The following is a 13,110-nucleotide window of genomic DNA, read 5'->3' on the forward strand; positions in this document are numbered from 1 at the left end:
GCAGGAAACCTCATAGCATCCCTCTTAGCCAAAGGGGCTATCGCTCCCTCCACCCCTCATCCCCGGGGGTTCATCAGCAACATCTTCTTGGTAGACAAGACGGATGGGGGCAAGCGACCTGTAATCAACCTCAGCGAATTCAACGAGTGGCTGGTTTACCGACACTTCAAAATGGAAAGGATTCATCTTCTCAGAGATGTTCTGCGCCCTTCAGACTGGATGGTACAGTTGGACTTAAAAGACGCCTACCTGGTTATTCTGGTCTTTCCTCTCCATTGGCGGTTCCTCCGCTTCACCTGGCAGCAGCAGACCTATGAGTTTGCCGCGCTTCCTTTCGGTTTATCTTTGGCTCCCTGGTGCTTTACAAAGGTTTTCAAGCCAGTGGTGGAATTTCTGAGAGCCCGGGGCATACAAATGATTGTTTACTTGGAAAATCTGCTCCTGATGGACATGTGTCCTCACCTACTTCTGCGCCACCTTTGGATTGTGGTGATCTTCTCTAGAGCCTGGGTTTTGTGTCAACGAGACAAAGTCGATTCTCACACCTGCCCAGTCCCTTACGTTCCTAGGCTCTGCAATAGACTCCACTTCCTCCACTCTCAGTCTACTGACCAGGAAGTTCTCAAAGATTCGACACGAGCCGAGACAGTCCCTCTCCAAACATTGGGTGTCATTCAGAGATTTGGCCCGAATAGTGGGTCTCCTCTCCACCTCGATCCAGGCCATCTTCCCGGTGCCGCTCAACTATCAAACACTGCAGCGCCTCAAAGCGGTGTATTTACGCAGAGGGTGTCCTTACTCCCACAAGGTGGTTCTGTCTGAGGAGACCCGGGAAGACATCAGGTGGTGGCTGGAGCACATGGAAGCCTGGAATGGCCGGGCAATCTTCAAGTCTGCGCCAGACTTGGAGATAGAATCCGACGTCAGCGGAGTAGGCTGGGGAGCCTGGTGTGGCAATTTTTGTACAGGAGGATTGTGGTCTCTTAAAGAACGGAGACTACATATCAACTGCTTAGAGCTCCTAGTAGGCTCCCTCGCTGTCCGGTGTTGGATGAGAGACTCAATCCAGTTCTCCGTCCTCCTAAAGATGGACAACATATCTGCAGTCCGATATATCAATCATTTAGAATGCACGAGATCCATAGCCCTCTCGGACTTGGCCGCCAGGTTCCAAGTGTCGGTCAGGTTGGAGTACTTATCCGGTCGGGAGAACCAAGTGGCGGATTTCCAGGTACTCCACTCTTAGGAAGCTGGACCCAGGGGTATTTCAAGTGTTGAACGATTGTTGGGGTCCTTTTTCAGAGGACCTGTTTGCCTTGAGACTGGATCGTCAACTCCCACGGATCTTCAGCTCAAGATCGGACTCGTTGGCGGTGGCAACGGATGCCTTCCTCCAGGACTGGGGTCAGGAGAAGGCATATGCTTTTGCCCCTTCGCAATGATCACAAGAGTGACGGCTCAGATCAGAAGACAGCGGTGGAATTGGTAATAGTCACCCACTTTTGGAGATCCCAAGTTTGGTTTCCAGTTCAAAACTTTCCTGGGATTCTCCAATCCTACTCCCCTGGTTTCTGACTCTCCTTCTGAGCCCAGACCAAGCTCCCCATCTATTGACTCAGGGGAACTCATTGTGGTTCATGGTGTGGAGGATTACAGGAGACGATGGGAAGTCCCGGGCCTTTTGAAGAAGGCTGAAGCATTTATGTCCAAGGCTTCGGCGGACAGTACGGTCAAACGATACAGGTCCACTTAGGGCAGATGGTCCCGTTGGTGTGTGCGACGGAGACTCAATCGCTTGGATGCAGATGTAATCCACATTCTGAATTTTTTGGCTCATCTAGCCTCTACTGGTCTGGCTTACAGGTCAATAAATAACTTTCAGTCAGCCATTTCAGCAGGCATTAGCCGCTTAACAATGCAGCGGTTGGGGAACATCCGCTCATTTGCAGGCTCCTCCGGGGCATCAGGCTGTCCCTGCCCCGGAGCCTCGTTACTTAGCCCTCTGGGGTGTGAATCAAGTCCTCAACTTGTTCTTATCTTGGCAACCTAACTGTTTTCTGTCACGGAAGGAGATGTCGGCTATACTGCTCTGCCTCATTTCCTGTCGCTGTGTCTCTGACGTGAGAGCGCTGGATATCACGGCCTAGATAATCACTCCTAATGGAGTGACATTTACCCTACATAGAAGCCCGAAATGTCACACAGGAGTAATCACATACCCGGAGTTCCTGTACTCACCTAGGCTGTGTGTGGTCCGTTGCTTTAAAGCATACGAGGAAATGACAGAGGAGTTCTGATCTCCAGGAGAGCGACAACTCCTGATCTTGTTACGTAAGCCTTTTAAGGTGGTTTCTTCCCCCACCATACCCAGGTGGGTTAGATGGGTTATGCCATAGGCAGGCATTAGCCTTAAGGACTTCGGAGCCCACTCGGCATGAGGGGCAATGGCCTCTAAAGCATTTGGCTTGGGTGCCCGTTTTGGAGAATTTCCTCAACGCAGCAGATTGATCCTCGGACTCCACCTTTAAGAAGCTTTACTTCAAGCCGGTGGTGGACATGGCTCACCTCGTGGTGAGCAAGCTTCAAACTAGCATAATCCTCGCCTCCAGTCCTGACATTGAATAAAAAAATTCCTAGCTAACCTAACGGAAAGTTTCAATTCTATTAAGGACGCGGAGGCAAGGATTATCCCACCCTAGGATTTTATATGAAGATTGCCCGCCCCGTATAAATACATTTTGGTTTATAATAAACCCATGCTTTTTACTTGGATTTCCTTTTTTCAAGTTTTTTGGAGCATTTCTTTTTTTGAAATCTTTTTTCAGTTTTTTTATGGCTTCTACATATTACAGTGCTTTGAGGGATCTATGTATTCGTTTTATGTAGCATTTTCTTTTGGGCTTTTTTGACAATATGTTTCCCATTTTTGGCGGATTACAATTTTTTACTATGTGAATACAGAGGAAGATCTGCAGCTACAGAACAGTAAGTTTTATTTATTTAATTTATTTTGGGTGGGCAATGTGATATTTTATTGTTTGTATAAATATTATGTGATTGTTATTTGGAATTGTGTGGTTTATGTGTTACAAATAATTAATGTGATGGATTGAATTTGTTTTAGCTTTTTGGTTGTTGACGGTTACATTTTTTATTTAAATAATTTATATAATAATTTATTATCTCAGTGTTCATTAATATTGCTATTTTATTCATTTTTTGATTGATGTAATACAATATTATATTGATTATTCATTAAAAAAATTGTTATATTGGTTTAGATTTTGTAGTTTTTAGAACTCTGGTAGGTTAATACTTATTTTATAATATGCTTTTGGCTATTATTTCTAAGTAATTTATTCCTTTTTATTTGTAAAGAGTTTGACTTTAAATTGCAGCATGTCATACATTCTTTTGGTTTGTTTATTAAGTTTAGGAGCGACAGATTTCTCCATTCTGAGTTGTTGGTTTCGAGAGATTCTGCTGGTAAGCAGAACTGTGCCTTGTGATGACAGGACGTCAGAATGTAGGTACTGAGGGGCATCTTTACAATAGAATGGCAGAGCACGGCGGTAAGCTAAAATTGCTAACACTGCGCTCCACCATTCTGAAAATGCAGGGATGCGCCGTATTTACAATGGTATGGCACACTCCTGCATTTTCCCTAGCTCTGGCGCTAAATTCAGCTGCCTAGCGCCAACGAAGGCACGCTTGCACTACCATAGTGCAAGGGTGTCTGTGTTGATGGAATGATTGTTTATATGCAGGGAGGTGTCCCTTCCTGCACATAAACAATCACTAATGGTGATTTGTAAATCCAATGTGTCCTGCATTGTGCACCACACATAGTAGTTGCAAATCACCATTTTTCACACAATGCAGCACACATAGAAACAGCAAAAACGAGGAGAAATGAATTATTTCTCCTTGTTTCGCCATGTTAAGACAGGGTTAATTTTGATCTTATTTTTTACCTTAATTTTGTCGCTGCCCCATATTCACGTCACCCTTTTAAATCGAGGGTGGCGTCAAAATCAATGGGTGTTGCGACAGAACGGCCACCACAACTTCCATAGCCCGCCCATTTCACGCTATGTGTAGCGTGAAAGGGGTCCTTATTTACAAGGCTGCTTTAAGTCACATTAAGTGGCTTAACGCTGCCTTGTAAATGAAGTGAAGAGTTTATCGCCACAGGAAAGTCACAAAAAGTGACGTTCCTGTTGTAATAAGCCCTTGTAAATATGAGTATCTCTACAACATCAGCAACTGTCAGTCAAAATCCTGGCTAGCTCACAGTACCTCACCTGAACTCCTAACCTTCCCAGAGTAGCAGGTGATTTTGGCAAACTAGAACATGACCCGCTAGTTCCCAAGGGAACCGTGGAAACTGATCTTCACCTTTTGTCCCTAACTCATGCATTCCCTTCATAAACAAAAGAAAAAGACTCTGAAAGTTCACAATACATTTATTGAAACTATCGTAGTCTGTTATGAAGTGCAATTACTAGGCAGATGAAACTAAACAAAGTAATTTAAATTACTGCCAGGCTGTATAAAATAAACATCCTAAAGATGGCAAATGATCTCTGTCTGTGCTTATCCTTACTGTGTAAGCAAAGAGATATATTAGGAATCTCTGGGATTAACAACAGAGCCCATACATTGTGTATATAGTTAGGTGGTCCACATCATGAGTGTAAACTTAGCTTACACAAGGCTGAATGTTAGGCTTTACATGCATTCATTCCAGGACAGGGTTCCCTGATGGAATTCTCCTCTCTGTCCCAATGGGACAAGACACTGTTTATATAATAAAACTACAGTGTTTGAAAGCTGCAGCTGGGCTACCGTGTCATGTCTAAAACATTAGAAGCTGTTGCTGACTGAGCAAAAGAAAACAGTACCCTATGTTGTCATGTATTCCAGGTAAACTTGTACAACATGTGCAGACTGACTCCAAAGAAGAATCACTGAATAACAAACAGCATATACAGTGTATTACTAAAATAATCGGCATGAAAACAAATGTGTTATGTGTAGGTTTGCAAAGCAAAGGCAGCCTAAAACATCTAATACGCTAAACTAGGGAGAACCAAGGTGGGCCCAGAAGGGACCTTTTACACCCCCTCCTTGATCAGGAAAGTAACTTAGCGATATATCGGTACAATAAAAATGAAACAAACATTTTTTCAAAAGTAGTCCAAATTAGGGTGAGCTGGAGGCACTCAAGATTTCTTCCACAATATCAATGTTTAGTGAACCAAGAACGGATTTAGTCTCCGCAGACAATGATTCCTGAAGAGCCCCATCCAACAGCTCCAAAGAACAGACATTAACCCACGTTATCAGCCGATGCTGAGGAAGTAGCCTGTTGCCCTGCATCCATGTTATTAGAGTTGGAGTTAAAAAATTCTGCGGAATGACTAGCTAGTATGGAGTAGCTCAAACCATGCATCTTGAAGCAGCTGCAAGTTCATGGGGCAACTCGAAAATGGGTCGTTATCGAAATCATCAACAGGGTCATGTCCATAGAAATAGACAATTACAGCGCAAGGCAAACATCAAGGGTCCAATTACGATGTCGGTCGGAAGTGCCTGTCGGGGGCGGTTGGACCGACCGATCTCGATTCAGATGCGGTCGCTCCGGCCGCTGTATTATGATGCCCAAAACCCATTGCATACCGACCAACTGGGTTTCTACCACTCCGACTGGAAATCCGACTGCGAAGCTCTCAGAGATGCCGAATGGAGCCAATCGGAGCGACTTCCGACCCCGGAACCGCTAACCAGTACAACCACCTGTCAGAGCAGGCGGAAGAGGAGTATTTAAAGTCTGGAAATTGGCACAACATGCGTCCTACGAACTCTGCAGAGCAAATATGAAGTCCATCATGCATGTCATCCCTCTACTATGCATCATCGATTAATATGAGAATCTGAACCGACGGCCACGTCGCCGCCGGTAAGTAATACACCTAGTTTCAAGTGTCCCGTAGCATGTTGAGCATGGCAAAAGAAGGAATGTCATCATCAGGTATCAACAGTCTAACCTGCAAATACTGGGAGAAACACAAATTTAAGGTTTGAACAGGAATGGCTATAGCTACATATATGTACGTATACCTAAATGTATGGATGAGTACACCACAGCACAAAAAGCAATATTACATCGCAATAGAACATCAATACACTCATAAAAGTATGTCCACAGAAACATATGCACTAGCACCAGGGCCGCTCCTAGAGTCATCATTTCCCCAGGTAGAACCTGAATATATTAAACGCATATAAATACTATAAGATGTCATGTCATAGGAAGTCACATAGCAGGGAGTGACATCAAGCTACCATAATTACCCTGCCATTGTTCAACCAGCTTTGCAAGAAGCACTTTATCAAGTGTGGATCTCTGGAAATTGGCTAACAATATGCATAAACCCCATATTAAAATTATGTCAAAATATATGGCTGATCTATCAAGTAGCAATACAATACATCCACCCAATTAAATGGAAAAGCTAGGCCTAGCTCGTTTCCAGTCCCACATCTTACTTAACCTGATGCACCAATTGTTGACAGATCAATACATGACTCTAAACACGAAACTGACAAACATAGTCCAACCTGACCCGCCACTCTCCCATCAGCCCAATTGTGCAGTCCCAGATCCTGAATCCTGATGAGTACAGCAATGTTGGAGCAGGCATCCACCAGAGCCTCCCCTCTCCATGATCCTAGCCTCACCGCAGGGCAAGTAGCCAGGTCACTAAAGGGAGTCAAAACCAGCATGGTATGTTGCATGTGTCAGTAATAACAAAATTTGAAGGATCTAGCACATATCCAGAGCAGGACTCAGACATATGAATTCCTTCCATACAATCCATATCATGCACCCAGGTATGCATGCAGGCACACCACACTCCAATATATTGGGCCACAACTATCTTGGAGCCCAGAATGCTTTGTCAGGTCAAGTTTAAATGTCCGTGGTGGACCTATGGCATTCCTCCACCACTATTCACTGAGGCCAGTCAGCAGGACATGAGCTAGGATCCCTACCTGTACAGTCAGGACATGGTCTCAAAATGTCCCACTTGGAATTACAGTTCTCAGGAAAGTTTTGAGTAATAAGAGTCCACACTGAGCAGGCTTCAATTTTTCAGGCGCATAAAGGATGGTTCATGATACAAAACCTTGGAAAAGGAAGACACACTTCTCAAAACTAAGACAATTTTTCACATACAAACTAAAGAGACAGGGAATTGCGTTTGATGGCATATGGGTTAATGCATGTAGCTGTACACGAGTCACAAGACATTTTAACATCCAAACAAAACTCTTACTTTCATCTCATGATCATATCTTGAGAAAAAATTGTGATGGATGTAAATCATCTTTCGATAAGCAGGCAATGCAGATCCGGTCAGCTGTGCATAACAAACATTCATCATTGAGTCAAGTATACCACAACAGAAGCATATGGTACAATATTGAACAACTTCAAAAACACAATAACAATAACAAGATAGATGAGCACAGAGGGATCATGGGTATTTAGAAGGTCAGCATCCCACATACCACGCAGTCCAGACATGGGGATGAGACTGTGTCCTCTAGTACAATAGCCATTGTTAACAGTCAAAATTGTAGCATATGTGGATTCCCCTCTACATGATTGAAGGGGGAGATGTCAGGCACGCAGTCTGCTTCACATAACAGAGCAGCTGCTTCATCTAGCCATGTCAGGTCCACCTCTGACAGGTCCTTGACCACGTGTATGTGAGCCTGGCACTTCAAAGTCCTTCACCCATCCAGTAGTTCAATCAATCAGGGAGTTTAAAGCGCGCTACTCACACGTGAGGGACTCAAGGCGCGGGGGTTTGCAGCACTGAATCCGGCAAAAAGCCAGGTCTTGAGTCTCTTCCTGAAGGTGTGAAGAGTAGATAGCGTCTTACGTTGACCGGGAGCTCGTTCCAGGCATTGGCTGCGATGTAGGAGAAGGCTCTCCCACCCGCTCTGATTCTGCGTATTCGCGGGGTGTCTGCTAAGGCAAGGTCAGCGGAGAGAAGGATCCTTTTGGGTATGCGGAAGGAGATTCTTTCGTTGAAGTATTTGGGTCCGGTGTTGTCGAGGGATTTGTAGGTGTGGGTGAGTAGCTTGAAGGTTACTCTCTTCTCGACGGGGAGCCAGTGGAGGTCTTGCAGGTGTTGGGTTATGTGCTCATGTCTTGGGATGCCGAGGATGAGTTGGGCCGCGGAGTTCTGGATGGTCTGGAGTTTCCATAGCAGGGATTGGTTGATTCCAGCGTAGAGGGCGTTTCCCCTGTCCAGTTTGCTTGTTATAAGTGCGTGGGTGACGGTCTTTGTGGCGTCAAGGGGGATCCACTTGAATGTCTTGCAAGGCTCACCTGTACCGTCAACCTGGAAGGGTGCGGAAATCATTCCCATCTTTAAAAAGGGATCCCCTCTTGATCCAGGCAACTATAGGCCCATAAGCCTAATAGATGTGAGTCAAAAAATCTACTCTAGGCTTCTCCTCCAACGCCTACAGAGTTGGATTGAAGAGAATAATATACTAACCCCTCTACAAGCTGGATTCAGGTCCAAAACGTCCACTATGGACCAACTATTCAGGCTCCAGATGCTCCACTGGAAGCATGTCATACTAGATGGGGGCAGCCTATACATGACCTTTGTGGATTTGAAATCCGCATTTGACATGGTGGATCGTAATCAGCTATGGCATCTATTGTTGGGCATGGGTGTCCCGCCATATTTATGTTACCAACTGAAGTTTCTCCATGACGGGACCTATGCTAGAGTTCGATATGGAAAACATGGCAACCTGACCGGCCCATTCCCTGTTGCAAAGGGAGTTCGGCAGGGCTGTGTTCTTGCCCCAACCCTGTTTTCCTTATTCCTTAATGGCCTTATTGCTGACCTCCTTGATGCCACCGACATAGATGCGCCAAAATTGGCCTCCAGAAAAATCCCTGCCCTTATGTTTGCTGACGACACCCTGCTGCTGTCCAAGTCCCCAATGGGCATGCAGCGGGTGTTAGATCAGTTTACCACCTTTTGTAAAAAAAGGAACCTGGTGGTCAACATAGGCAAAACTAAATATATGGCCTTCAATGTAAAATCCTCCAATTATCCACATCCCAAAATGGAAGGAGTCGCCTTGGATCGAGTCTCTGTATTTGAGTACCTAGGCCTGACCCTAAATGACAAAATGGGCTGGTGCCCTCAAATTTGCAAAGCCAATTTAAAACTCAATCAGGCTGTGGGGGGCATCCTTAAAGTCCACAAAAAATGCCGTTTAAAAATTATAAGTGCCCCACTAGAAATTTACCGTGTCCAATCTAGATCTTCCACACTGTATGGGGCGGAATTATGGGGACACACCAATGCTAAGGATCTATCTATCACTGAAAATAATTTCTTGAGGAAACTTCTATCACTTCCAATCAATACCCCGCTTATGCCATTGAGGTTGGATCTTAACATCCGTCCTATTTTAGAGGTCATTGCCTCTCGCCCGGTGATGTACTGGAAAAGATTGTGGAGTACACCAGAGTTGGCATGTTACAGAGACGAATTGAAAGTAATCTTGAGTTTACTAGGGGCCGACAAGATTCCTTGGCTCCAGTATGTTAGGCAGACATTAACCAACATTGGTCTTGCCCACCTCTGGACTAATCCAGAGAATTCTACTTTAGGCATTCCCAAAAAAACTCTTGCCACCACTCTTAAAGATTACTTTCTAACAAAAGCTTATAGTGTAGTCAAGCCATCTAGCCTGACTGATATCTTTTTAGATGTTAAATGTCACTACGCCTTTGTACCTGACCTCGATGTTATTCAGCCCACTTTTGCAAAGAAGCTGTTTCTACAGTTCAGATACGGGACACTCCCCCTCTATTCTTTTACTAATAAATGGGTGGGTGCCCTTGAACATAGCTGCCCGGGCTGCTCATCTGAAAAGGAAACCATGATACACGTTGTCCTCTTTTGCCCCGCATATGCTGGTATTCGGAAAAAATGGATTATCCAGCTATGCCTAAATCTGGGTATTAGAAGTTACCTGGATTTTTTCAGGATTCTGCGAAGTGACCAAAGTCCACTTGTTGTGATAGCAATTTCCAAGTTCTTGTTTGCGATGTGGCTAATTCGTAGGAAACTATTAAGCAACAATATAGCCTGATTGATTGTCTTAAAAAGGCCCTTGCTAGTCGACTAAACTGTATGCCATTTTCTTTTTTTCTAGTATGGACTATTTTATTAACTGAATATGTACTTGAATGAATTGTTTTATATGTACTTTTATGATTTTACACAATCGAAATAAAGTCTTTTTTGATTGATTGATTGAATGTCTTGTGGAGGATGCGGATGGTGTTGAAGCAGGTGGAGGCGACGGCGTTGATCTGTCGGGTCATGGTGAGGGAGGAGTTGAGTATGATGCTGAGGTTCCGGGCATGGTCCATGAGGGTGGGGGGTTTGCAGAAGGTGGTGAGCCACCAGGAGTTGTCCCAGGCTGAGGGGGTGGGTCCAAGTACCAAGACTTCTGTCTTCTCCGAGTTCGGTTTCAGGCAGCTGCTGCTCATCCAGGCTGCGACGTCTTTCATTCCTTCTTAGAAGCTGTGTCTAGTGATTTCAGGATCCTTCATGAGGGAGAGGATGAGCTGGGTGTCATTGGCGTAGGATACAATGCTGAGTCCATGCTGTCTGACGATAGCGGAGAGGGGGACCATGTAGATTTGAAGAGAGTGGGACTGTGCGATGGTCCTTGGGGTAATCCGCAGTTGATCTCTGTGGGGTCGGAGAGGCAAGGCAGGAGTGTGGCCCTTTGGGTTCTGCCGGCAAGGAAGGAGCGGAGCCAGTTGAGGGCAGTTCCCATTATGCCGGCGTCGTTAAGTCTGGCTTCGAGAGTGCGGTGGGAGACGGTGTCGAAGGCTGCAGAGAGGTCCAGTAGGATGAGGCTGTGTGCTGATGTCGTCTGTGGCTGCAAGGATGGTGGTCTCGGTGCTATGGTTACTGCAGAAACCGGTCAAGGGTGGCGTTCTCTTCGATGAAGTTTGTCAGCTGGGCGTTGACAATCTTCTCGGTGACTTTGGCTGCCAAGGGAAGGAGAGAGATGGGTCGGTAGTTCTTCAGGTCTGTCAGGTCGGCAGAGGGTTTTTTGAGGCGGGGTTTAACTTCTGCACGTTTCCAGTCATCAGGGAAGGTGCCTGATTCGAAGGATGCATTGATGGTGAGTCTTAGCTCGGGCGTTAGGGCGGTGGCGGCTCTGTGGAAGATGAACAGCAGGCGGGGTCTGTGGGGGATCCTGAGTGGGTGCTCCTCATGGTTGTGGCGGTATCTTCGGTCCAGGCGGGGCTGGTGGGCTGACTGTCGTTGCTGAAGTTCTTCCTGTGTATCCTGTAAGTCCTGTAACAAGTTGTCCTACAGCTTAGCTATTACAATCCTGTGGAGGCACATGGCTTACTCCATGCACAGCACAGTTGCCTCAGCCCTACCCCATTAGAGAGTCGCTGCGCCCAACTGTTGCAGTGTCTCCTTCCGTTCACTCTTATCTAAATTATTACTTGTTCTGCCCCTATTACGTCTGAGTCTCCCCTCCATGTTCAAAATGGCAACACCACAACTCACTCTCACCTCTACCCTTGTTTAGCTAGCTCAGCCCCTCCAACATTAACCTCTACAACAACATGTGCAGCTATACTTCACATTTCAACACCCACCTCCTCCCTTGTCCGTCAATTTAGTGCATGGGTGTAACACAGGCTCCTGTGGCACATGCACACCAGATGGGCCCACAACACTTCTGGGGACTCAAAGTCCACTCTGCACATGTAGCACAGGGCAATCTACTAGCCTTAACAGCCCTCCAGGTTCATCTCTGTGTGATCTGGGCCAGCATCTAGCATTTCTCATAATTCTCCATTGTTTCCAATACATAAATGAATACATACACACCTATCATATGCTCAACTCCAAATAATGTGTGGGCAAAATAGTATAGCCTTAGCTTGTACAAACAAAATATTTGTCAGTGGAAAAGTGTGAACAAAACCCAAATCTCATCCATTCGCTACTCTTCTCCTTCTGCCGTCATCCCTGGTGAGCAGTGCCCATTGTGCTGCAATGGCATAATGGCTTTCAGACTTGAGTTGTGTAGGCGTCCCATAGGCAGCTGTACATGGGCAGCATCAGCCCGGACTGGCACATAGCATCCATTCTGACCTAAATATACTCTACACCACTCCTGTTACCAATGAATGGAGCCAAGGAGATTGTTGCAGTGCATTGTCATGCTGAAAAGGTATACCTTCAGCTTTGTCACATGAGGGGCCTACAAGGGGCATTGGATGACCAAGCACAGACAAATGTTGTTCACTCATAATGTACTAACAGGACTTGACATAGCGTGGCATTCTCAACAGGTCCATTTGATGTACATAAAAAATACCCTTTGATATGAATAGAGTTCGGCTAAATGTCTGAAACATAAATGACCCACATTGTGTGCATGACAACAATCTATTGAGAACAAAAAGTGGTCGCTCTCACTCTTGAAGTCTTCTGTCCTGAAGATGACCCTTAAAGCAATCATGGATCGAAACGCCGTCAACGCTTAAAAAACGTGGCCTAATTAAGATAGGACACTATTGCTATATTGTGTATTGTGTCAATTGTTGTATTTGTATACTTTTTTCTCTGCAACTGTTTGTTTTGTTTAGTTTACACTTGTCAATGCCACAATTTTGTTATTGTCTGAGCGCCCTCCCCATTCTTATTGTGGTTTTCTTTTGTATTATATTGAATTTATATTAAATAACATATTTGTGATTATTTATGTACATTGTTATTTCAAAATTATGTTAGTATACATGTCTTTCCTTTTCGCACTTTCTCTTTTTTCCACATTAATTGGTTTATAGTTTGTTATTTTAGCTCTTGAACCATTGTTTGGAACACAGTTGATACTACCCCAGGTTCTTGTTCTAGGGTTGCCCTTGTTGTTTGTAAACCAACACTTAGACCATGCAGCACCCACCAGTGTCCCAGAACAAGAAGATCACATATCTTGGACACAACAAGCACAAGT

The sequence above is a fragment of the Triturus cristatus genome, chromosome 10 (genome assembly GCF_964204655.1).
Source record: "Triturus cristatus chromosome 10, aTriCri1.1, whole genome shotgun sequence".
Classification (NCBI taxonomy): Eukaryota; Metazoa; Chordata; class Amphibia; order Caudata; family Salamandridae; genus Triturus; species Triturus cristatus.